Genomic DNA, 24,574 nt, shown 5'->3' on the forward strand with positions numbered 1-24,574 from the left:
CTTTCAGATTTATAAAATGTAATCATTGTTGCAATTCTTAGTGTTTTATATTTCTAAAATATGGTTGTTTCATGATAATCAAATATAAGTTATATTGGAAATATACTCGTTAAAAAATACTCCCTATTTTTTATATTTTCACTAGCTATACCTAGACAACATAAAGGCAGCTATTATTTTTTAATCAACAGTGGTTGTAAATATTCTATTTTACTTTCTTAGTACTAGACTATAGCACCAAGTGATACACTTACTGTTCTATTTCTGATATTACGATTTCAAGGCAGTTGTAGAAAATGCTTTAGTAGATGTAATAGTCAAAGAAGAGTCGCTAGAATTTGGAAAGTCATTTTGTAGTTTAAGGGGAAAATTAATTTTGTTTTGTTGTTTTAACTTTTGTTTGCTTTTCTCAAAAGTCCCTTCTTAACTAGTGAGCCCAAAATGTCAGGCCTGTAATCCCAGCTAGAGCTTTACCAGGTGTGTGTACTTCCCGGATCACACAGTTCAATGAGCTGTATTATCTGTCTCTGCACAATCTCTTCTGAAGTCAGTTGCTGATGCTGTAATCATAACCCTTGAAATGTATGGGTAAATAAAAGCTCCTTTATCAGAAATGTATGACTACTCACTTTCTCAAGAGACTCTTAATGGCAAAATTGTGGCAAAATGAGAAATGTCTTCCCTCCTATTTATTTGAAAACAACAAATTATAGTCATGATTTCAAGATTTCCTTCCAGGGCCTCATTAAATTGCCTCCCATGTCATAAAAAACCTCTTGTGAAAGATGCTTCCGGAGGAAACTTGTCACATTAAACTGTCAGTCAAGTCCTCTTCTCAAGTTTTGCTACTGTCTTTTGATCCAAGAGGAGCCACGGAGATGAACCATCTCTTCCTTAAGATTATTTAATAAATAATTTTGCATCCATTACTCTTATGCATAATAATCAGCAGCACTCTACACTATACAGTCTTGTATGTAGAGCCTACTTTAGATTGGGATGTGGAATAGACATTTTAGAATACTAAAATCATTTCCATACAAAAAGCCAAATTATTAACCTAGCAGGAGATTTTGTTGTGTTTGGTTTGTTTTCTAAAGACGGAGACACACTAGATAAAGCGTTGTTCATCTCTTCCATGAACCATAAAATTAAAGGAGATAACTGGGTTTTCCACACTTGATTCTTTGTCTCTGCAATAGAATAGGTTTTTAGCATTTGAGCAGCTTAAAGCCATTTGGTTAGTTTTTCCATATACTTTCTTTAAAAATCACTCTTCAAAAGTGCCAAGTTCCTGATTTGAAAACTCTAATCATTTGGTTTTGACCAATTGTGTGGGAAGAAATATAAAATAGTTTTTCTTCTGTTCAGCCATATTTTCTTTGGTCAATGCCATTTCTGTTTTCTTGGTTTATTCTTTCTGGATTTTTCTAAATCATTACCCTTCATACTGAATATTATGGGGGAAATATGAGCTTAATATTTTTTTTTCCAAAACCAGTCTTTTGATAAAGGGCAAAGTTGAAGGCCAAAATAGACAGATAGCTCAATCAACAGATTGATTTGTACCTCCACTAGTTTGTTCCTCCACCAACATAGGCTACATTATATTTTCAGTAAAAACAGAATTTAAGACATTAGTAATAGAAGTGAACAATTCATTAAGTGTTTGATAGGTTCTCATTCTAGTTTATATATTAATCTTTAAAAATATTAACTACTGAGTAGCTCACACAAAATGGAACTTTTTAGAGGGAATTTAAGCTGATTTTTCTGTTCAGAAATTTTATAGTTAGTTTTCAGATCAGATTCATGATTTTCTCTCCTATGTTCTTTGTCTTACTTACACTGTTTTATCTCAGGGTACAACAAAGAACAAAATTAACAGTGCCTTAAATGTGAGAAAATACAGTGGGTCCTCATCATTTAATTCTTACAAGAATATTTTGAACTGAGTGTTTTTACTTTCATTTGCAGATAAGAAGGTTGCAACTTGAATGGCCTATGTAACTTGCTCAAAGTCATAGTGCAGAGCCCTGAGGTTCAAACTCAAACTTCTTTTATTCCAGAACCTAAATTCATAACTAAAATACTAACTCCTAAAAGCTATGTGGACATCCTAGTGGGCATTAGAAAGGTGTCAAAGAATGTTAGAATCAGACGAAATATTAGTGAGCATGTCATTTTAATATGGATAAATAGAAGTTTATAAAGGCAATGACCTTAATGTCATATTTTTGTTTAACAGCAGAAGTCAAATATCTTCCTATTTAAGTGCTCACTGAAAATAATCTCAAAATCATTATTTATAATTTTATTTAAAATCCTTTTTGACAGTATTTCTTCTATAACGTAGAAAAATCTTATGGTTGTTATGTATGTATTTTCTTTTTGCTGCTCTAGTCTTGCATGTATGCTAAGTTGCTTCAGTCATGTCTGACTCTTGGTGACCCTGTGGACCAGAGGCTCCTCTGTCCAAGGGATATATCTCCTGCATCGGTAGGCAGGTTCTTTACCACTAGTGTACCTTGGGAAGCCTACTGGGTTAATCAACTTAAAAATAAGTCTTTTGTCACAGAAGAAATTTCTAATTCCCAAAAAAGTTGATTTCCAACATGACAATTTGGAACCTCATGGGAAAGACTTGAAAGCCTGGCTTGTGATAATTGATTTGATTCACAAAAATTACTTATCATCTTTTTTTCAATAATTGTTGCTTAAACATTAGGTAAAACAGACAAATTTGCTTAAGTAAATGTTATATCTCAAAATTTTCAGCACTATACTGATTTACAATAATTTTTCTGAGTTTAACCTCTGTTAAAAGGCAGCCATTCATTAAAAATCATTGCTCCCTCCATAACAATAAAGCAAATAATGAGTGTGTGTGTACACCCACCTGTTTGTGTGTATATGTTTATATACACATAGATATTTGAAGATATTCAATAGTTGCAGATGTAAAGAATTCTAAAAGTAAGATATAGAGAGGAATGAGATCTTGAGTAAATAAAGGAAGATTGTTGGCAATTCCCTGGTGACACTTGCTGAATACAAGCATAGAGGAGAAATATCAGACCTAGCATAGTGAGAGGTAATCTGTTGGAGTAAATAGAATCCAGTAGAGTTTTCCACAGCTGTGTAGGTGACATGAATGACTGGAATCTGGCGGAGCTAGTTTTTTCTTCCTATAAGACTTCACTCACCCAGTAAACATTTACTAAGAGTGTGGCATTATAGAATGCTGGGGGACAGACTGAGGAAGAAGAGGAATCTTCATAAGTCTTGCACTTTAGTTCCAAAGTCCTGCTAGAAGGATGTGCCTATAATAATATCTTATGGATATCAATCTTTAGACATTTGAAAGCTGACATGAATTAAACAAAAGTGGCGAGACTGGGCACATTCAGGGCGGTGAGGAAATGTAGATCAATGGAACAGAAGAGAAAGCCCAGAAATAAACCCATGCATCCAGGGTCAATTAATCTACAAGAAAGGAAGCAAGACTCTACAACAGAGAACAGAGAGTCTCTTCAATAAATGGTGCTAGGACAACTAGACTGTAAAAGAATTAAATTAGAACATTCTCTAATATCACACACAAAAATAAACTAAAAATGGATTCAATAGCTAAATGTAAATGTAAGACCAGACACTATAAGACTCCTTAGGAAAACATAGGCAGAACACTCTGACATAAATGGCAGCATAACTTTTTGGATCTGTCTCCCAGAGTAATGGAAATAGAGGAAAAACAAACATATGGGACTTAAACTTAAAAGCTTTTGCATAGCAAAGGAACCCATTAACAAAACAAAAAGACAACCCATAAAATGGAGAAAATATTAGCAAGCAATGTGATCTACAAGAGATTAATCTCTAAACTATACAAACAGCTTATATAGCTCAGCATATTTTTAAAAAGCCAAGCAAAATATGAGGTCCAAATAGACATTTCTCCAAAGAAGCCACACAGATGGCCAAAAGGCACATGGAAACATGTTTACCATTGAGAACTATTAAAGAAATGCAAATTAAAAGTATAATCAGGTATTATATCATCTCAAGTCAGAATGGCCATCATCAAAACATCTACAAACCTATTTATGAAACAGAAATAGTCACAGATGTAGAAAACAAACTTTCAGTCACCAAGCAGTGAAGGAGAGAAAGGGATAAATTGGAAGATGGGGACTGACATGTATACAACACTATATATAAAACAGCTGAGTAATTAGAATTTACTGTATAGCATGGGAGCTCTACTCAGTACTCTGTAATGACCTCGAAGGGAAGATAATCTACAAAAAGAGTGTTTATATGTATATGTATAACTGAATAACTTTGCTATACAGCAGAAACTAATACAATATTGTCAATCAACAATACTCTAATAAAATTAATTTTTAAAAACACACAAATAAGAAATGCTGGAGAGGCTGCTGAGCAAAGGGAGCCCTGCCACACTGTAGGTGGAAATGTAAATTGGTGCTGTCATTATGGAGAATAGCATGCTATGTGCTAAGTTGCTTCAGTCAAGTCTGACTTTTTGAGACCCCATGGACTGTAGTCCCCCAGGTGCCTCTGTCCACAGATTCTACAGGCAAGAATACTGGAGTTGTTGCCCTCCTTCAGGGGACCTTCCTGACTCAGGGACGGAACCCATGCTTCTTATGTCTCCTGCACTGGCTGCTGCTGCTGCTAAGTCGTGTCAGTCGTGTCCGAATCTGGGCAACCCCATAGATGGCAGTCCACCAGGCTTCTCTGTCCCTGGGATTCTCCAGGCAAGAACACTGGAGTGGGTTGCCATTTCCTTCTCCAATATATGCAAGGGAAAAGTCAAAGTGAAGTTGCTCAGTCATGTCCGACTCCTAGCGACCCCATGGACTGCAGCCTACCAGGCTCCTCCATCCATGGGATTTTCCAGGCAAGAGTACTGGAGTGGGGTGCCATTGCCTGCATTGCCAGCCCGGTTCTTTACCACTAGCACCACCTGGGAAACCTGGAAAACAATACTGATGTTCCTTAAAAAACTAAAAGTAGCATTACAGTGTGAAGCTACAATCGCAGCCTGGGTGCATATCCAGAGAAAACCATAATTTGAAATGCACCCTCAGTGTTAACTACAGCACTGTCTACAAAAGCTAACATATGAAAGCAATCTAAATGTCCACTGACAGATTAATGGATTAAAAAGATGTGATATATTTGTACAATGGATTGTTGTGTGTGTGTGTGAAGTCACTCAGTCGTGTCTGACTCTTTGCGACTCCATGGACTGTAGCTTACCAGGCTCCTCTGTCCATGGGATTTTCCAGGCAATGGTACTGGAGTGGATTGCCATTTCCTTCTCCAGGGGATATTCCCAACCCAGGGATCGAACCCAGGTCTCCTGCATTGTAGACAGATGCTTTACCCCCTGAGCCACCGGCTGACATAATGCAATTTACAGCAACATGGAAGCACCTAGAGATTACCACACTGAGTGAAATAAGTCAAAGAATAACAAATATTGCATAATATTGCTTATAAGTGGAATTAAAAATAAACCATGGTACAAATAAATGAACTTATATACAAAACAGAAACAGACCCATAGACAAAAAAACAAACAAACAAACAAACTTACAGTTACCAAAGCAGAAAGGAGGGGAAGATAAATTAGGAGTTTGGGATTAACATAGGCAATGGCACCCCACTCCAGTACTCTTGCCTGGAAAATCCCATGGATGGAGGAGCCTGGTAGGCTGCAATCCATGGGGTCGCTAAGAGTCGGACATGACTGAGCGACTTCACTTTCACTTTTCACTTTCATCCATTGGAGAAGGAAATGGCAACCCACTCCAGTATTCTTGCCTGGAGAATCCCAGGGACAGGGGAGCCTGGTGGGCTGCCATCTATGGGGTTGCACAGAGCTGGACACGACTGACGCGATTTAGCAGCAGCATGTATAAAATAGATAGCCAGGAAGGACCTACTGCACAGCACAGGGAACTATATTAAATATCTTGTAATAACTTATAATGGAAAAGAACCTGAAATTCTTTTTCAGAGTCACATATATAAATATTTACATGCATATATATGACAATTCAATCATTTTGCTGTATACCTGAAACTAACAAAACACAGTAAATCAACTGTATTTCAATTAAAAAGGAACACAATATTCACAGAAGAATTAAAAAGTTCTAGCGAACTGAAGAAAAAAAAAAAAGGAAGTTAAATTGCAACCCACTGCTGACATGGCTCATCTCCTGAATCAATCGATACATAATCAGTTTCTTATCCTAACTGCCAGAGAGAATGCTCTCTTGCTGGGATGGGGGACAGATATTTCTTTGTCTGTTTGTTTGTTTGGTTTTTAATGTATAATACCTGACATACAACCACAAATTTCAAAACACGTAAAGAAACAGAAAAATGTCAACCAAAATTAAGAGCAAAAATAAAAAATAGAAGCAGACACATAGCATCGCAGATTAGAACTTCTGAAAAGGAATTTTAAATGTCATTATACATATGTTAAAGAAATATAGGCAATAAAGACAATAACTGAAAAAATAATCATTTAACAAAGAAATGGAGACACAGAAGAGAAAATAAATTGAATACTGTACAACTGAAAAATAAGGTGTTTGGAATTAAAAATTTTTGAACAGATTTAACAGAAGATGGGCAGCAGACTGAAGCATCAGTGAATTTGAATTAGGTCAAGATAACTTATAAAGACAAAAGCACAGAGATAAAAAGAATGGGAAATAAAGAACATAGCATCAAATAACTTCTTCCACCAACATATAAGTTGTAATATCAGTAGAACCCATACTTTTCCTTTCAAAACTGATGCATACAATAATATGTCAGGGGAGAATAGTCTTTAACAGTCTTTTTCTTCTCTCTCGTCCTCAAGGAGAGGGATGTGACATCATTTTTTTTTTCTCTCAAATATAAATTTCTTGAGTATATTCATTAAACTAACATTTAGGAAATTTCTACTGTGGCATCGGTTCTGGAGATATATAAGTCAGTAACTACTATATGGTAGAATGGTGGAGTATGTAGATAAAGCAGCGAGCAAAATAAAGATACTCTCCACGTGCATGCACTTTACTTTTAAGCAAAATGAGACAGAAAATGAAACTGTGTGTATGTGTGTGTGATCATAAGGGTTTAAAAACAGTCAAGTAGTAAAAGGAGATATCATATGCACAGGGGATGGAGGAGGGTGTAATATTTGAGATAGTTCATCTGGATATGCCTCCCTGGTGACTTCACATGTGAGTAGACACTTCAAAAAAGTTAGCTGACATTCAGGCCATGAAGATACGTTGGAAGTGTTTTCAACAGAAGGGATGATGAGTGTCAAGACAGTGAACCAGAGGCATTTACGCTGTGTTGGAAGGACAGAGTGTACAGCCTGGTTAGTGGAGAGATCAGGGTGCAGCACAGTAGGAAAAAAAAGGAAAAAAAGGTTAGCTGGAGATAGATCATCAAAGGAAGCTGAACCAGATAAGACCTTGACCTGTACTCTAAAGGATGTGTGGGGGGTAATCTATCTGGCATATTTGAAAACAAAACTTTCTCCTCTTTCGTAGAAAGACAAAATGAAACAGGTAGAAATAAGAACAAAGAGTAATAGTCCGGTTAAAACATGTTCATGGCTGGGCTAGGATGGTGATAATGGAAGTGGAGAGATGCAATCAGAATTTAAATATAATTTTTAGATAGTATTAAAAGCATTTAAGTATGGATTCAATGTGAGATAAGAGCAAAAAAAGGAATACATGAGTTACCCAATGGCTGTTTAAAATGTTAGTGGGTACAAAATTTTCATCTTGTTTGTGAATTGCCAATAGTTTCATAGAAATGCTTTTGAAAGGAAAATTTTGAGTCAGTGTAAACAGAAAAAAAAAACGGTTGACATAATTACTGATGTTGATCATGTGTCAAGTTGAAGAAAATACTGGGATATACACCATGTATTTGTAATCCTTCAATTCAGTTCAGTCGCTCAGTCATGTATGACTCTTTGCGACCCCATGAACTGCAGCACGCTAGGCCTCCCTGTCCATTTCAACTCCCAAAGTCCACCCAAACCCATGTCCATCGTGTCGGTGATGCCATCCAACCGTCTCATGCTCTGTCGTCCCTTTCTCCTCCTTCCCTCAATCCCTCCCAGCATCAGGGTCTCTTCAAATGAGTCACCTCTTCACATCAGGTGGCCAAAGTATTGGACTTTCAGCTTCAACATCAGTTCTTCCAGTGAACACCCAGGACTGATCTCCTTTAGGATGGACTGCTTGGATCTCCTTGCAGTCCAAAGGACTCTCAAGAGTCTTTGCCAACACCACAGTTCAAAAGCATCAGTACTTCAGTGCTCAGCTTTCTTTATAGTCCAACTCTCACATCCATACATGACCACTGGAAAAACCATAGCCTTGACTAGACGGACCTTTGTTGGCAAAGTAATGTCTCTGCTTTTGAATATACTGTCTAGGTTGGTCATAACTTTCCTTCCAAGGAGTAAGTATCTTTTAATTTCATGGCTGCAGTCACCATCTGCAGTGATTTTGGAGCCCAGAAAAATAAAGTCAGCCACTGTTTCCCCTGTTTCCCCAACTATTTGCCGTGAAGTGATGGGACCGGATGCCATTTTAGTTTTCTGAATGTTGAGCTTTAAGCCAACATGTTCACTCTCCTCTTTCACTTTCATCAAGAGGCTCTTTAGTTCTTCTTCACTTTCTGCCATAAAGGTGGTGTCATCTGCATATCTGAGGTTATTGATATTTCTCCCAGAAGTCTTGATTCCAGCTTGTGCTTCCTCCAGCTCAGCATTTCTCTTGATGTACTCTGCATATAAGTTAAATAAGCAGGGTGACAACGTACAGCCTTGACGCACTTCTTTTCCTATTTGGAACCAGTCTGTTGTTCCATGTCCAGTTCTAACTATTGCTTCCTGACCTGCATACACGTTTCTCAAGAAGCAGGTCAGGTGGTCTGGTATTCCCATCTCTTTCAGAATTCTCTTGAAGAATTTTCCACAGTTTCTTGTGATCCACACAGTCAAAGGCTTTGGCATAGTCAATAAAGCAGAACTAGATGTTTTTCTGGAACTCTCTTGCTTTTTCCATGATCCAGTGGATGTTGGAAATTTGATCTCTGATTCCTCTGCCTTCCCTAAATCCAGCTTGAACAGCTGGAAGTTCATGGTTCACGTATTGCTGAAGCCTGGCTTGGAGAATTTTGAGCATTACTTTACTAGTGTGTGAGATGAGTGCAATTGTGTGGTTTTTTGAGCATTCTTTGGCATTGCCTTTGTTTGGGATTGGAAAGAAAACTGTCTTTTTCCAGTTCTGTGGCCACTGCTGAGTTTTCCAAATTTGTTGGCATATTGAGTGCAGCACTTTCACAGCATCAATTTCCAGGATTTGAAATAGCTCCACTGGAATGCCATCACCTCTACTAGGTTTGTTTGTAGTGATGCTTCCTAAGGCCCACTTGAATTCACATTCCAGGATATCTGGCTCTAGGTGAGTGATCACACCATCATGATTATCTGGGTCTTAAAGATCTTTTTTGTACAGTTCTTCTGTATATTCTTGCCACCTCTTCTTAATGTCTTCTGCTTCTGTTAAGTCCGTACCATCTGCCCTTTATTGAGCCCATCTTTGCATGAAAAGTTCCCTTGGTATCTCTAATTTTCTTGAAGATTCTCTAGGGCATCAGTGACCCTACTTTGCTTTCATTTATCTACAAAACTGTCAAATATTTAGTTTATTTCTTCCACATATTCTTCATTGGTTTATTGAGATAAAATCTACATAAACTGAAATATGCAGACTTTAACTTGGTGATTTTTCTCAAATACACACACACACACATACACACACACACACATGCAACCGCACTAAAAGATACAAGAAAATTTTTAAGAAAGATATTGTTTCTTCTATCTCTGGCTAGTCTTAACTTCCCCTTTGTATTTACTATTTAGATTTTTACTATTCTAGATTAACTTGGCCTGGATTCAGTTGATTGGTCTGATTTTTTTCACTCTACGTTTTGAGGTTTATCAATTTTGTTTTGAGGATCAGTTAGCTTAAGTTTTTAAATTAATGTTAAGTAGTGTTCTCTCTCAAAAAAAAAAAAAAAAAAAAAAAAAAACCCAGTATGTTTACCTGTTCTCTTGTGGATTGGTATTTGAGTTGTTCCAGTTTGGGGATATTTAAAATAAAACTGCAATATATATTTCTGTACAAATAAGATTCTTCATTTTAATTTATGATGTTTTCTTAGCAGGATATAAAAATTAGGTCTCATAAAAAATAAATTCATAATTGTACTGTGCTCAGCTGTGTCCAACTCTTTGTGAGCCTTTGGAGTGTAGCCAACCAGGATCCTCTTGTCCATGAGATTCTCTAGACAAGAATACTGGAGTAAGTTGCTGTTTCCTCCTCTAGGGGATCTTTCTGACCCAGGAATCAAACTCACTTCTCTGGTATCCCTTCCACTGAAGGATGATTCTTTACCTGGTGAGCCATCAGGGAACCCCAGATAAAGCCAGAATCTTTAAAAGGAGACCCCTCTTTCTACACTAAAATAAAAATTATCTTAAAAAGGAGAAACATGGAAGAAAAAAATAACTTTCAGGTGGCTTCCTAGAAACAATCTTTTTTAAAGAAATGAAAAAATCGTCTCTGAGTGTTTGCAGCCATATTTAGCTCTTGCACAGGTTTCACGTTACAACTGATGCCATTGGGGCGTTCTGAATATATTCAAACTGGTTTTTAATTTTAAAGTTTTGGATTGCTTGTTTATTCAGGCACACAACTGAAGCAACACCAAATCTTTTCTGGAAATGGATTAAGTTTAAAATCACCCCCCATATTTTACCATACATGCTAAAGAAAATATTGCCCACCTTCTACTACACACACATACACAAAGAACATACTCGGGGAAAAAAGGTACCATGAGTGAGAGTTGATAGAAGCAATAAACTGAAGAATTAGACTCACAAAGTTTGAAGATACTGTAATTATCAGATAGAGATCATGAAAATTTTGTTTATTGTTGTTGAGGAAATAAAAGAAGGAACTGAATCAATGACTGAAAAAACAAAAGACAGAAAAAATGACCAGACAAATTGAAAATATAATATCTAAAAGAGAAAATAGAACAGGTAAAAGAGAAAAACTATAATTGTTAAAAGGTAAATCTCAGTACATAGACTAGCAAGAAAAAAGACATACTTACAAAGTAAAATTTGTAAGCTGGAAATTCGTTTTTCTAAGGCTACCTAGAATGCAGCAGAGAAGGATAAAGAAAAGGAAAATGTGAAAGAAATGTTAAGAGACCTGGATAATACCATGACACTTTCTAATATACAGTTTCAGAGGGATAGAATAGAGAGCACATAAAAAGGAAATAGATGTATATCATCTCTCAAAATTACAGGCTGGCTTGCTTTCCCTTACTCACAATTTTTGAAATTGAGACATCATTCACATCACTTAAAATTTACCCTTTATGAGTATCTAACTCAGTGGTCTTTATTTATAAAGTTGAACAGTTAGCACCATCTAGTTCCAGCACATTTTCATCGTCTCCCAACAAATGGGGCTTTCTTGGGTGACTCAGTAGCAAATAACATGTCTGCCAATGTAAGAGTCATGGTTGGGAAGATCCCCTAGAGAAGGAAATGGAAACCCACACCAGTATTTTTACCTGGGAAATCCCATATACAGAGGACCCTGAGGGCTACATACAGTCCATGGGATCATGAAAGAGTCGACACAACTTAGGGACTAAAAAAGAGATACTATTCCCATCGAGAGTCACTCTTCATTCCATTTTCTGTCTATGTGGAATTATCTATTTTGCACATCTCAAATATATGAAATCTTCACATATGTGATCTTTTATTTCCTGTTTCTTTCACTTAGCTCAGGTCACGAGCTCCTTATTGCAAAAATCATGCTTAAATTGAAGAAAGTACAAGAAACCACTAGGTCACTCATGTATGACCTAATCTAATCATTTATGATTATACAGTGAAGGTGATGAATAGATTCAAGGGATTATATCTGGTAGACAGAGTGCCTGAAGAACTATGGACGGAGGTTCATAACACTGTACAGGAGGTGGTGAGCAAAACCATCCCAAAGAAAAAGAATTACAAGAAGGTAAAGTGGTTGTCTGAGGAGCCTTTACAAATGGCTGAGAAAAGAAGAGAAGTGAAAGGCAAAGGAGAAAGGGAAAAAATATATCCAACTGAATACAGTTCCAGAGAAAAGCAAGGAGAAATAAAAAGCCCTTCTTAAATGAACAATGCAAAGAAGTAGAAGAAAACAAAAATAACAGAATGGGAAAGACTAGAGATCTTTTCAAGAAAACTGGAGCTATCAAGGGAACATTTCATGCAAGGACGGGCACAGTAAAGAACAGGAACAATAAGGACCTAAGAGAAGCAGAAGAGAATATTAAGAGGTTGCAAGAAAGCTGAGCCCCAAAGAACTTATGCTTTTGAGCTATGTTGCTGGAGAAGACTCTTGAGAGTCCCTTGGACTGCAAGGAGATCCAACCAGTTCTTCCTAAAGGAAATCAGTCCTGAACATTCATTGAAAAGACTGATGCTGAAGCTGAAACTCCCGTACTTTGGCCACCTGATGGGAAGAACTGACTCATTGGAGAAGACTCTGATGCTGGGAAAGATTGAGTACAAGGGGACGATAGAAGATGAGATGGCTGGGAGGACAAGGGGACGATAGAAGATGAGATGGCTGGGAGGACAAGGGGATGATAGAAGATGAGATGGCTGGGAGGACAAGGGGACGATAGAAGATGAGATGGCTGGGAGGACAAGGGGACGATAGAAGATGAGATGGCTGGGAGGACAAGGGGACGATAGAAGATGAGATGGCTGGGAGGACAAGGGGATGATAGAAGATGAGATGGCTGGATGGTATCACCGACTCAATGGACCTGAGTTTGAGTAAGCTCTGGGACTTGGTGATGGACAGGGAGGCCTGGTGTTCTGCAGTCTATGGGTTCGCAAAGAGTCAGACACAACTGAGAAACTGAACTGAAGAATACATAGAAGAAGTATACAAAAAGGTCTTAATGACCCAGATAACCACAATGGTGTGATCACTCACCTAGAGTCAGAAATTTTGGAGTGTGAATTCAAGTGGGCCCCAGGAGGCATTACTATGAACACAGAGGAGGTGATGGAATTTCAGCCGAACTATTTAAATTCTAAAGGATGATTCTGTTAAAGTGCTATACTCCATATGTCAGCAAATTTGGAAAACTCATCAGTGGCCACAAGACTGGACAAGGTCAGTTTTCATTCCAATTTCAAAGAAGGGTAGTGCCAAACAATGTTCAAACTACTGTACAATTGCACTCATTTCACCTGCTAACAAGGTTATGCTCAAAATCCTTCAAGCTAGGCATCAGCAGTATGTGAACCTAGAAGTTTCAGATGTACAAACTGGGTTTATAACAGGCAGAGGAAGCAGAGATCAAATTGCCAACTTTCACTAATCTTAGAAAAAGCAAGAGAATTCCAGAAAAACATCTACTTCTGTTTCACCAACTATGCTAAATCTTTTGACTGTGTGGATCACAAAAAACTGTGGAAAACTCTTACAGAGATGTGAATACCAGACCATCTTACCTGTCCCTTGAGAAACCTGTATATAGGTCAAGCAGCAACAGTTAGAACTGTACACGGAACAACAGACTGGGTTGTTGCCACCCTGGTTATTTAACTTCTACGCAGAGTACATCATGTAAAATGCTGGGCTGGGTGAATCACAAGCTGGAATCAAGACTGCTGGAAGAAATATGAACAACATCAGATATGCAGATAATACCACTCTAATGGCAGGAGGTGAAGATAAACTAGAGAACCTTTTCTTGAGGGTGAAAGAGGTGAGTGATAAAACTTGCTTAAAAGTCAACATTCAAAAAACTAAGATCATGGCTTCCAGTCCTATCAATTCATGGCAAATAGAAGAGGGAAAAGTGGAAACAGTGACAGATTTTATTTTCTTGGGCTTGAAAACCACTGCAGATGGTGACTGTGGCCATGAAATTAAGACAACTGATCCTTTGAAGGAAAACTACGACAAATCTAGACAGCATATTAAAAAGCAGAGATATCACATGGCCGACATTGTTTGCATAGTCAGAAAAATGGTTTTTCAAGTAGTGATGTTCAGATGTGAGAGTCAGACCATAAAGAAGGCTGAGCAAGGAAGAACTGATGCTTTTGGATAGTGGTGCCAGAGAAGACTCCCGAGAGTCCCTTGGACAGCAAGCAAGGCTTCCCTGGTGGTTCAGTAGGTAAAGAATCCACCTGCAATGTGGGAGATCTCAGTTCGATCCCAGGGTTGGGAAGATCCCTTGGAGAAGGGAATGGCTACCCACTCCAGTATTCTGTGACCAGAGAATCCCATGGACTATAAAGTCAGATACAACGGAATGACTTTCACTTTTACTTCGGACAGCAAGGAGATCAAACCAGTTAATCCTAAAGGAAATCACCCTTGAATACATACTCACTAGAAGGACTGATGCTGAAGCTGAAGCTCCAATACCTTGGCCACCTGATGCCAAGCGTTGACTCATTGGAAAAAACCCTGATTCTCCAAAAGACGGAAGGAAAAAATAGGGGACAGCAGAGAATGAGAGGGTTAGATAGTATCACCAACTCAATGGACATGAGTTTGAGCAAACTCTGAAAGATAGTGAAAGACAGGGAAGCCTGGCATTCTGCAGTTTGTTAGGTAGGACATAGCGACTGAACAACAACAACAACAATTTGTAAAATTCATCCACACTGTAGCAAGTATCACTTCATTCCCTTTAGTGGCTGAATACTTTCCCATTGTATGGATATACCACTGTTTACGTCTCCATTAATCAGTGAGGTTCATCATTTGGGTCATTTCCACTTTTTGGTTACTGTCAATAGGGCTATTGTTTTGTTTGGTCTGATGGACATTCTACTCCAAAGCTTTAACTAACACTCTCTCAATACTAGTTTTTAACAACTATGCCTGGCCCTAAACCTTAAACGTATGTTATGATACTGGGAGCCACGCCCTAGGCAGTATGTGTTTAGATGTAATGAAATACATACATTCCATTATGTATGTATTTGTGGAATAATGTATGTAATAGTGGAAGAAATGTATGTAAAAGTGGAAGAAAGTATTTAAAAGTGGAAGAATACGTACTTCCACTTTTATAAATTCATGGGGTCACAAAGAGTCGGACACGACTGAGTGACTGAACTGAACTGAACTAAAGGGGCATCTCTGTGTTGGCATTTAGGCTGGATGTAAATATACTTAAAATATCCCATGCTTTCACTAACCTCATGGTCTTTCAAAGCAAAAAATTTAAAAACCTAAATAATTTTAACTCCTACTGAAATGTGTCCTGAAATAGATTTCTTACTGCTCTCTAAGGAAATCACAATACATTATCAATATTATATTGTTTTTCTTTTCTTCCTTGGAAGTCTGTGAAGAAGTCTGTACAAAAAATCAAACAGTTTTTTAAATCTTTATCAAACAAAACTATTTTAATGAATCTTTATTCTTTGTTAGAGATACTCTATCTGCTCTATGCAGCATCTGATTGAGAGAGATTTTTAATTATGCTAAGACTCATTGGAAAAGACTCTGATGCTGGGAGGGATTGGAGGCAGGAGGAGAAGGGGACGGCAGAGGATGATGAGATGGCTGGATGGCACCACTGACTTGATGGACGTGAGTCTGAGTGAACTCCGGGAGTTGGTGATGGACAGGGAGGCCTGGCATGCTGCGATTCATGGGGTTGCAAAGAGATGGACACGACTGAGCGACTGAACTGAACTGAAGGTACAACTGAGAGTCCCTTGGATTGCAAGGAGAACCAACCAGTCCATCCTAAAGGAGATCAGCCCTGGGTGTTCATTGGAAGGACTGATGCTAAAGCTGAAACTCCAATACTTTGGCCACCTCATGCGAAGAACTGACTCTGATACTGGGAGGGATTGGAGGCAGGAGGAGAAGGGGACAACAGTGGATAAGATGGCTGGATGGCATCACCGACTGGATGGACAAGAGTTTGGGTGAACTCTGGGAGATGGTGATGGACAGGGAGGCCTGGCGTGCTGCAATTCACGGGGTTGCAAAGAGTCAGACACGACTGAGCGACTGAACTGAACTGAACTGAAGGTACAACTGAACCTAACATGAAGCATGAAAGACATGCTTCGCTTTCAACTGCAGTCTTATTTCTGTCCTAGCTCACAAACTTTCAAGCCTAAGTCAGAATATGCTGTCTTTTCTCCTTCACTTAACATCTGATGTGTACAACTGAAGCATGAACAGCTGGTACTGATCAGAACAGGCCAAGCACTCAAAAACTTACATCAGTGGAGCAATGCCGGGGGTCAGACGTCCTTGGCAAAACTCACTAAACATTTTTGTAAAATTACTTACAGATTCATCAAGTTACCAGTAATATTTCTACATGGATGAGATCCAAAACACATTTATGTGCCTGTTGATGTGCTTTTCAAACTCAAGCAAAAAGTAAATAGTTGCCCAATCAGCATTACTGAAAATATGGGACCTGAGAGAAAGGTGCATAAGAGGCAAATTAAGTGAGAGGGGGAAAATAAAAAGGTATTCCCAGAGAGAGCTATTCTAGATGTCACTAGGATAACTTTTAAAAAGAAAATGACCTTGAAGGTTGGAAGTTCATTTGAGAGGGGGTAAAAGAAACAGTCAGGTCTGTGATCCAGAATAAAAAGGAAATGGAAGTGCTTTTATTTTGCCCCTAGAGCAATGGAAATTTATTGTGTGTATTTGGATATAGATTTTATTTTATTTTTTACTACCCTGGTGGGTGAGCTGAGCAAAAAAAAAAAAAAAAAAAAAAATCCATTTTATGACATTATGGACCTTTTAGACAGAGATTTAGGCCACTGGCAAGAAACATTAGTTTATTTGGGCAAAAGGTTAGTCCAAAGATAAGGCATCTTTCTCACTGGGCTGGCTTACCAAAGGGACTCTTCTTTTCCATACACCTTGAAACAAAGGGAAGGGTAAAACTTCTTAGGAAAATAAAATCTATGTTAGTTCTGTGAGACAGTGTGTTGTCACTGAGTACACAAATCTTGTTGGCTTACTTATAAAATAAGCAAATCAGATAGGGAAAGCTGTGAAATTAAAGCTTAAACTCAGGATGCGTTTTGTTTGTATTTCTTCAACAGGCTTCTGGGAAAGTAAACTCGTCTTTGATTTTCTCTTTGCTCCTCTCTTTGCTTGCTTTTCCTGTTGTTGTTCAGTTGCTTGGTTGTCTCTGTCTCTTTGAGATCCCGTGGACTGCAGCACGCCTGGCTGGCTTTGCCCTCAAATTATGGCAATTGTTTACTGTTTGAACGCATTTCTCTTTGAGAGACAGGATTATGTCTTTTTAAAAAATTATTCCCAGTGTCTGGCATATAGTAGCTGCTCAATAAATATACAGACTAAATCATTCATTTGCAGCAATCGAGATTATGAAAAGGCTGTCCTACAAACCATACTAGTTGAGATTAAGATCATTATTCCTTATTTAGAATCTTTTCTCTGAGAGCATGTAAATCCCTTGGGTTTGGGAGAAAAGAAAAAAAAAAAAAACTGGAAGAGTTCAGTGGATTGGCTTTCCTTGAAAGACAGCCAACACTTTTTTCTCCTGATCCATAATTAGAATAAAGTAAGGACAGCCATTTAGATGTTCTTTCAGCAGTTCCTAAATTAACCCAGACTCACAAGAGAAGGGGGAGGAAGAGACTGGGAGGGAAAAGAAGGAGAAGATAGAAGCAAAAAGAAAGGGAAGCAGAGGAGGACAGAGGAGGATTGGCTAAGAAATCTACTGCTGTGTTTGTCTGAAGACATTAGCACTTTTTATTTAATTGTACTTTTGGTCCCAAAATTTATTTTTACCACATGTGCCTTGTTTTAAACTAACTCCCAGAACTGTGCCACAAAATATTCCTGCTTCAACATCACACCTGGGTCCAGTTCAAGAACCTAACTACTTCTAGTCCACATGCTAAAGCCTTGCTCTCATATGCCAGGAAAAATAGCCAGTGCCATTTAACATCTGGACCCAATGTACTCTCTTTACTAATTTATATTTGTGTAATATTTTATTTACCAAAAGATAAAATCAGTAAAAGTAGATAGTGAAAATCATTTAGAAATTTTAATGAAAATCTGAATATAGTAAACGCAGATTTATAATTTATACTTTCATGATTTTAATGTTATATATGCCTAAAATGGAAAATATCTTTTAAATGCAACTAACTGCCCATCAGCAGTCAGGCATGAACCTGGGATGTATCCATTCTGTAGTACATATTCTGTATTTCAAATACATATTGAAGAGGTTCTAGCTTATCATTAATCCTGGTTCTTACTGAATTTGCATCATCAAAATGCAACACTTAAAAGCAATTTTTCAGTCTCTTGGATGATATAATTTTGGTTGTATCTTCTTTGCTCTATACTTAAGACCATTTTCAGTTTTACATCTATAAACACAATTTAGAATGATCAATGAGTTTTTAAATTTCCTCATGACTTTCTCCCCCAATCACCTTTTCTTACACATCTGTCTTCAGCATTTGCTGATTACAAACTGTATCAGGTAAGTTTGGTGCAGAGATATCATAACAGGTGAAAGAAGGGTGTCACACATCTTTTAAATAAAATGGAATGGTCTTGTTTTTCTCACAAATATAGATGGTAATGTGCTTTCTGTGTTAACAGTTAACTATGAGGAAACCAAATATCTTTTTCATCCTTAAAATTTTATTTTGGATCATTATTGATTTTTGAATTTGAGAAAATTTATCCAGGACATCATAATCTGAATGTCTGAAATTTTTGCTTATGAAATGAATTTCACTGTCAGATTATAGAATGTTCCTAATCTGTCTGCATTAGGATTCTGAATCATCTCGCAGTTGTGAAATATCTTCCTCTTACAGTTTTCTTCAATTTGCCATTATGGACAGAGTATGAGAAATTATGAGTTCAAAGTTACATTCCACAAAAGAGTGGAGTACAAAGATGATGTCTCCAGTCCCCTTTTATATCTTCTCAAAAAGAGAACCTGAAGCATGAAACAGTAGTGATAGTTTATTTTAATAATTTACTATCCTTCTAGGTTCCTTAATTACTCTTGTGTTTGTTTATAATTTTTTTAAAGTATATCTGGGAATAATTGATAAGTAAGTTGACTCATTGGAAAAGACTCTGATGCTGGGAGAGACTGGGGGCAGGAGAAGAAGGGGACGACTGAGGACGAGATGGCTGGATGGCATCACGGACTCGATGGACATGAGTCTGAGTGAACTCCGGGAGTTGGTGATGGACAGGGAGGCCTGGCGTGCTGCGATTCATGGGGTCGCAAAGAGTCGGACACGACTGAGCGACTGAACTGAACTGAACTGAATGAGAAAATAATTCCTAGGATGATTAAATAGCAAATGTTTCAAGAAACAGAGAAAGATGAAATCACTAAGAACTCGTATCTCAAATATGTTAAAGGTTCCAATGGATTCAAATGATTATTACAAAACAGAGCTTTATTCTAGTTTCATAAAAATAGGTGTATCTTTCTCTTTATTTTTTGGAATAAAGAGAAAGAAAGAATAAAAGTCAAGAAATATTAATACTTGCAAATAGAGTTATTCCAAAATAATTAATAAACTAAAACTGGGTCATATGAACCTTAATGGTATATTGAGTTAATCAGATATTATAGCAAATACTTTAGAACAACAGAAATCAGCAGTATATATTTGTGAGTATGTTGAAACATACCACCCATTCTTACAATTCTGTACAATATTGGGACTAATACTCTGGTGTTCCATTTCCATTTTATTCACTGCAACATTCCTCATAAATCCAATTCAGCATCAGTTTTACTCTGGATCAGTCCTGAGGACTTTGATCTAGCTCACTGCCCCCACAGGTGGAAGCGTGTGAAAATCTTGATTTGGTAAACAACTTGAGCTTTTGATCTGAAAATAAATAGCTTCCATGGAAATAGGACCAAAATATATTTTATTTCTCTGGCTGTCTCTCTCGTTTTCACTCAGAAACTCCAACTGCATACAGATGACCTCTCTCCACATTTTATCTAGGAGCACCTAGTGGGTATCTCACACGTGCTGAAGAAAATATCAAGTCTCTTTCAGGCATAGTGCTTCTTGGTACTTCTCTATTAGGAATAGCCATGGTCCTGGCAGGAATTGCTGGTCCAAGTGCATAGTTCTCTCATTGATAAAAGCAGCCCACAATTTCTTTATCAGTAGATGGTACAAGTCTAGAGGAATGAATGATGTCTATTTATTCTCTTTAATAATTGACTGGAAGGGTCCCGAAGGATTACTGCTTGGGCCCTAATGTGTTACAGAGTTCAGGGAAGCAATGTGTCCAGATTTTTCCTACAACTCTCTCTTGATTTCCTTTTGCCTTAGATAGGATTCCACAACATTTGGCAGGGCTGGCTTTGAGTAGAGGCCACCTGCAAATACTTTTTTTTTTCCTGAGGATGACTAAAAACATCTAATTACTGAGTCTTCACTTACTTTTGTTATGTCCTGGTAGGTTTTCTGCAATCTCCTTGAAAATGGATGCCCATTAAATTCCCTTAACTAACTGGTTAGATATGCAAATTTCATTACAACATTCTCTTTCCTTTTGGATAATTCAGACAATGTACAAAGCTAATGCATGTGGTGCGCTCATCCAAACATTTGCCAAAAAGGGCCCACATTTTATAAAGGCAGTGGTGCAAAAGAAAAGGCAATGTCTTAAACTGCAGTCCCTCTGTAGTTAAATCTAAAGGAAACATATGATTTTTTTGTCAATAAATGTTATATATTCTTATGTCAGAATTTGGAGGAAAACAAAACATGAACGAAAATATGGCCTGTGTCATACTATGCTCATGATTATTAACCCGAGCTGAAGACAGATATAGAGAAAAGAGATGGAATGGTATTTTAAATTTGAAATTCATTTGTCTTAACTGTTTATGCTGTGACAATATTTTGGTTGATTCCTTTTAAGTTGAATAAAAATAATTATGTTAAATATTCAATTTTACAAAATTGGCATCACATTGTAAATTTAGCTTTATATTCTCCTTTTTCACTTAAATTTATATTTGAGCATTTTCTATGTCATCAAACATTACTTGAAAATACATTTTAATGGCTTCATAATAGATTATTTTAAAGAAAAAATACCACATATTTAACTAATCTCCTATTGTTAGACACTTAAATTGCATCCAATTTTTCATTATTATTAAAAAAAATTATAAACAGTATTATATGTAAGTTTTTGACTGAGTATCTCTGATTGTTGGTTTCTCTGGGATGGATTTCTTGGAATAGACTTACTACTCAAAGTTTATGGTATTTCTAAGGCTTCTGAAGATACGACCAGCTTGCCCTCCCAAAAGGGGTTTATGTATTTACAGTTGGTTAAGTGCCTTTCAAAGCATTGATTCTAAGTCCAAAAAACTTTTTAAACTCTCTTCTGCCCCATTTCAGAGCTGAAGTGTCAAATCAGATGGTTCATTTATTTATCTGACTTACTTTCCCAGAAGCATGCAAAAATGTGTTTGTTCCGACAAATTCTAGTCTTTTAACATTTCCCATAGGTTATTAAGATAACATGACCTAATAAGAAAATTCATTTAAAGGTGACAAATTTTGCCTCTGGTTGGGTGACCCAACTTACTTAGAAATATTTTCTTTCATTTTTGAGTGCCTATTTTGAGCAAACTTGCCAAGGTCCACACAATTTTGGAAGGGAAGGATTATTATTATTTTTTTTTTATTAAATTTTAAAATCTTTAATTCTTACATGTGTTCCCAAACATGAAACCCCCTCCCACCTCCCTCCCCATAACATCTCTGTGGGTCATCCCCATGCACCAGCCCCAAGCATGCTGTATCCTGCGTCAGACATAGACTGGCGATTCAATTCTTACATGATAGTATACATGATAGAATTTTGATCCTGTTGTTTGTATGGACGTTGAAGATGACACTGAGAAAGCTTTGTCCCATATGACATATATAATACATGGCAGAGTCATGATTCAAAACTCAGGTCTAATCCTATAGACTGGTAGAAAACATTTGCAAATGATACAACCAACAAGGGCTTAGCTTCCAAAATAAACAGATTGCTTCTACAATTCAGTAACAAATAAACAACCAATCCAATTGAAAAGTGGGCAGAAGACCTTAATAGACACTTTTCCAGAGAAGACAAACATATGGCTAACAGACACATGAAAAGATGCTCATCAGCGCTAATTATTACAGAGATGCAAATCAAAACTAAAACAAGGTATCACCTCATACTAGTCAGAATGACCATCATACAAAAGACCACAAACAATAAATGCTGGAGAGCATGTGAAAAAAAGGGAACTCGCTTACATTGTTGGTGGAAATATACATTTGTGCAGTCACTATGGAAAACAGTATAGAAGTTCCACAAAAAACTAAAAATAGAGTTACCGTATGATCCAGCAATCCCACTCCTGGGCATAAACCCAGACACAACTATAATTCAAGAAGATGCCTGCACCTCTGTGTTCACAGCATCTTTATTCACAACAGCAAAGACATGGAGACAGCCTGAACATCCACGGATAGCTCTGTTTACAGGAGCCAAACATGGAAACTACCTAAAGGTCCATTGACAGATAAATGGATAAAGATGTGGTGTGTATACAACGGAAGACTACTCAGCCATAAAAAAGAATGCAATAATGCCATCTGCAGCAACATGGATGGACCCAGATTATAAGTGAAGTCAGAAAGAGAAAGACAAATATCATATACTCTCACTTATACGTGGAATCTAAAATATGGCACAAATTCACATATCTAATAACCAAAATCAACTTAGATACAGAGTACAGACTTGTGGTTGTCAACGGAGAGGAGAGGTAGGGGAGGGAAGGACTGGGACTTTGGGTTAACAGATGAAAAGTATATATAAATAAATGGATAAACAATACGGTCCTATAGGATAGCACAGGGAACTATTCTCAGTATCTGAGATAAATCAAATGGGAAAGAATATTAAGATGAACATATATATATGCATATATATATGTATCTGAGTCAGTTTGCTATATAACAGAAATTAAACACAACATTTTAAATAAACTGCACTTCCTTAACTTTCTCAACAAGGTTAGGAGGGGAACATCAGAGGACTGTCAAGAGCTACAGCGGGGGCCGGCCCTAGGCTGCGTGTACTTCCCCGGTCCAAGCCGCTCAGGTTCGGCGCTCAGGCAGCCCTCAGAGGCACAGATTCGGCTGGGACTGCGCTTTGTGCCCTTCCCAGGTCCGAGTAGCTCAGGAGTTTGGCGAGCGCGATCGCCGCGGTTTGTCACCTTTTCTGCCGCTGCTGCTCAGCTTTCTGGGTGGACCGCTGGCGGCCCCCGTGAGGCAGATGGTGACTGTCCAGCACCCCCAGAAGTCTTAGCAAAGAAGCCTGCTTGCAGTTAGGTAGGTAAAGTCTCTCCGGGTCTGCAATTGCCCCTTTCCAGTCCTTACGACTCTGGCTGCCTATCCCCGGCGGGGGATGGTCTGCAGCCGGCTTTTCCGTTCCGTCCTTCGTTCTGTGCTCGGTCCTGGCGGTGTCTTATGTTCGAGCTTTTCGTGCGGTAGCTATCCCACAGTCTGGTTTGCTAGCCCAAGTTAGATCGTTCTGGTTGCGCGTGGGGCGTTCCTGCCCGATTCTTACAAAGCACTGCAGCCCATGCCTCCCGCGCGTCCCTGCCCTGCCCCCACTTCCCAATGGCGGATGCAGGCGTCTGTGCTGCTTTTCCGCTGGGGGAGTTACTGTTGGGCTTGTAATCTCTTGGTTTTAATTATTTCTTTATTTTTCCTTCCTGTTATGTTGCCCTCTGTGTTTCCAAGACTCGCCACAGACTCGGCAGGGAGAGTGTTTCCTGGTGTTTGGAAACCTCTCTTCTTAAAATTCCCTTCCCGGGACGGAGCTCCCTCCCCACCTCCTTTGTCTCCTTTTTCGTCTTTTATATTTTTTCCTACCTGTTTTTGAAGACAATGGTCTGCTTTTCTGGTTGCCTGATGTCCTCTGCCAGCCTACAGAAGTTGTTTTGTGGAGTTTGCTCAGCGTTGAAATGTTCTCTTGAGGAATTTGTGAGGGAGAAAGTGGTCTTCCCGTCCTATTCCTCCGCCATCTTTATACCACTTCACACCAGTCAGAATGGCTGCGATCCAAAAATCTGCAAGCAATAAATGCTGGAGAGGGTGTGGAGAAAAGGGAACCCTCCTACACTGTTGGTGGGAATGCAAACTAGTACAGCCACTATGGAGAACAGTGTGGAGATTCCTTAAAAAATTGCAAATAGAACTACCTTATGACCCAGCAATCCCACTGCTGGGCATACACACCGAGGAAACCAGAATTGAAAGAGACACATGTACCCCAATGTTCATCGC

At 38.1% G+C, this 24,574-nt stretch overlaps 1 protein-coding gene across 2 annotated transcripts in view; it reads right to left on the reverse strand.

Moving 5' to 3' along the window:
• The window catches only part of LOC138072302 (lysozyme C, kidney isozyme), a 55,753-nt gene extending 31,437 nt beyond the window's left edge, over positions 1-24,316 (reverse strand). For both annotated transcript variants that reach the window (XM_068963410.1, XM_068963409.1), the window contains exon 1: positions 24,161-24,316. The gene's annotated coding sequence lies outside the window, so the exon portion shown is untranslated. The remainder of the gene's footprint in view (positions 1-24,160) is intronic.
• Between the last annotated feature and the right edge of the window lie 258 nt (positions 24,317-24,574).

Source organism: Capricornis sumatraensis, unplaced genomic scaffold (assembly GCF_032405125.1).
Source record: "Capricornis sumatraensis isolate serow.1 unplaced genomic scaffold, serow.2 scaffold1, whole genome shotgun sequence".
Taxonomy (NCBI): domain Eukaryota; kingdom Metazoa; phylum Chordata; class Mammalia; order Artiodactyla; family Bovidae; genus Capricornis; species Capricornis sumatraensis.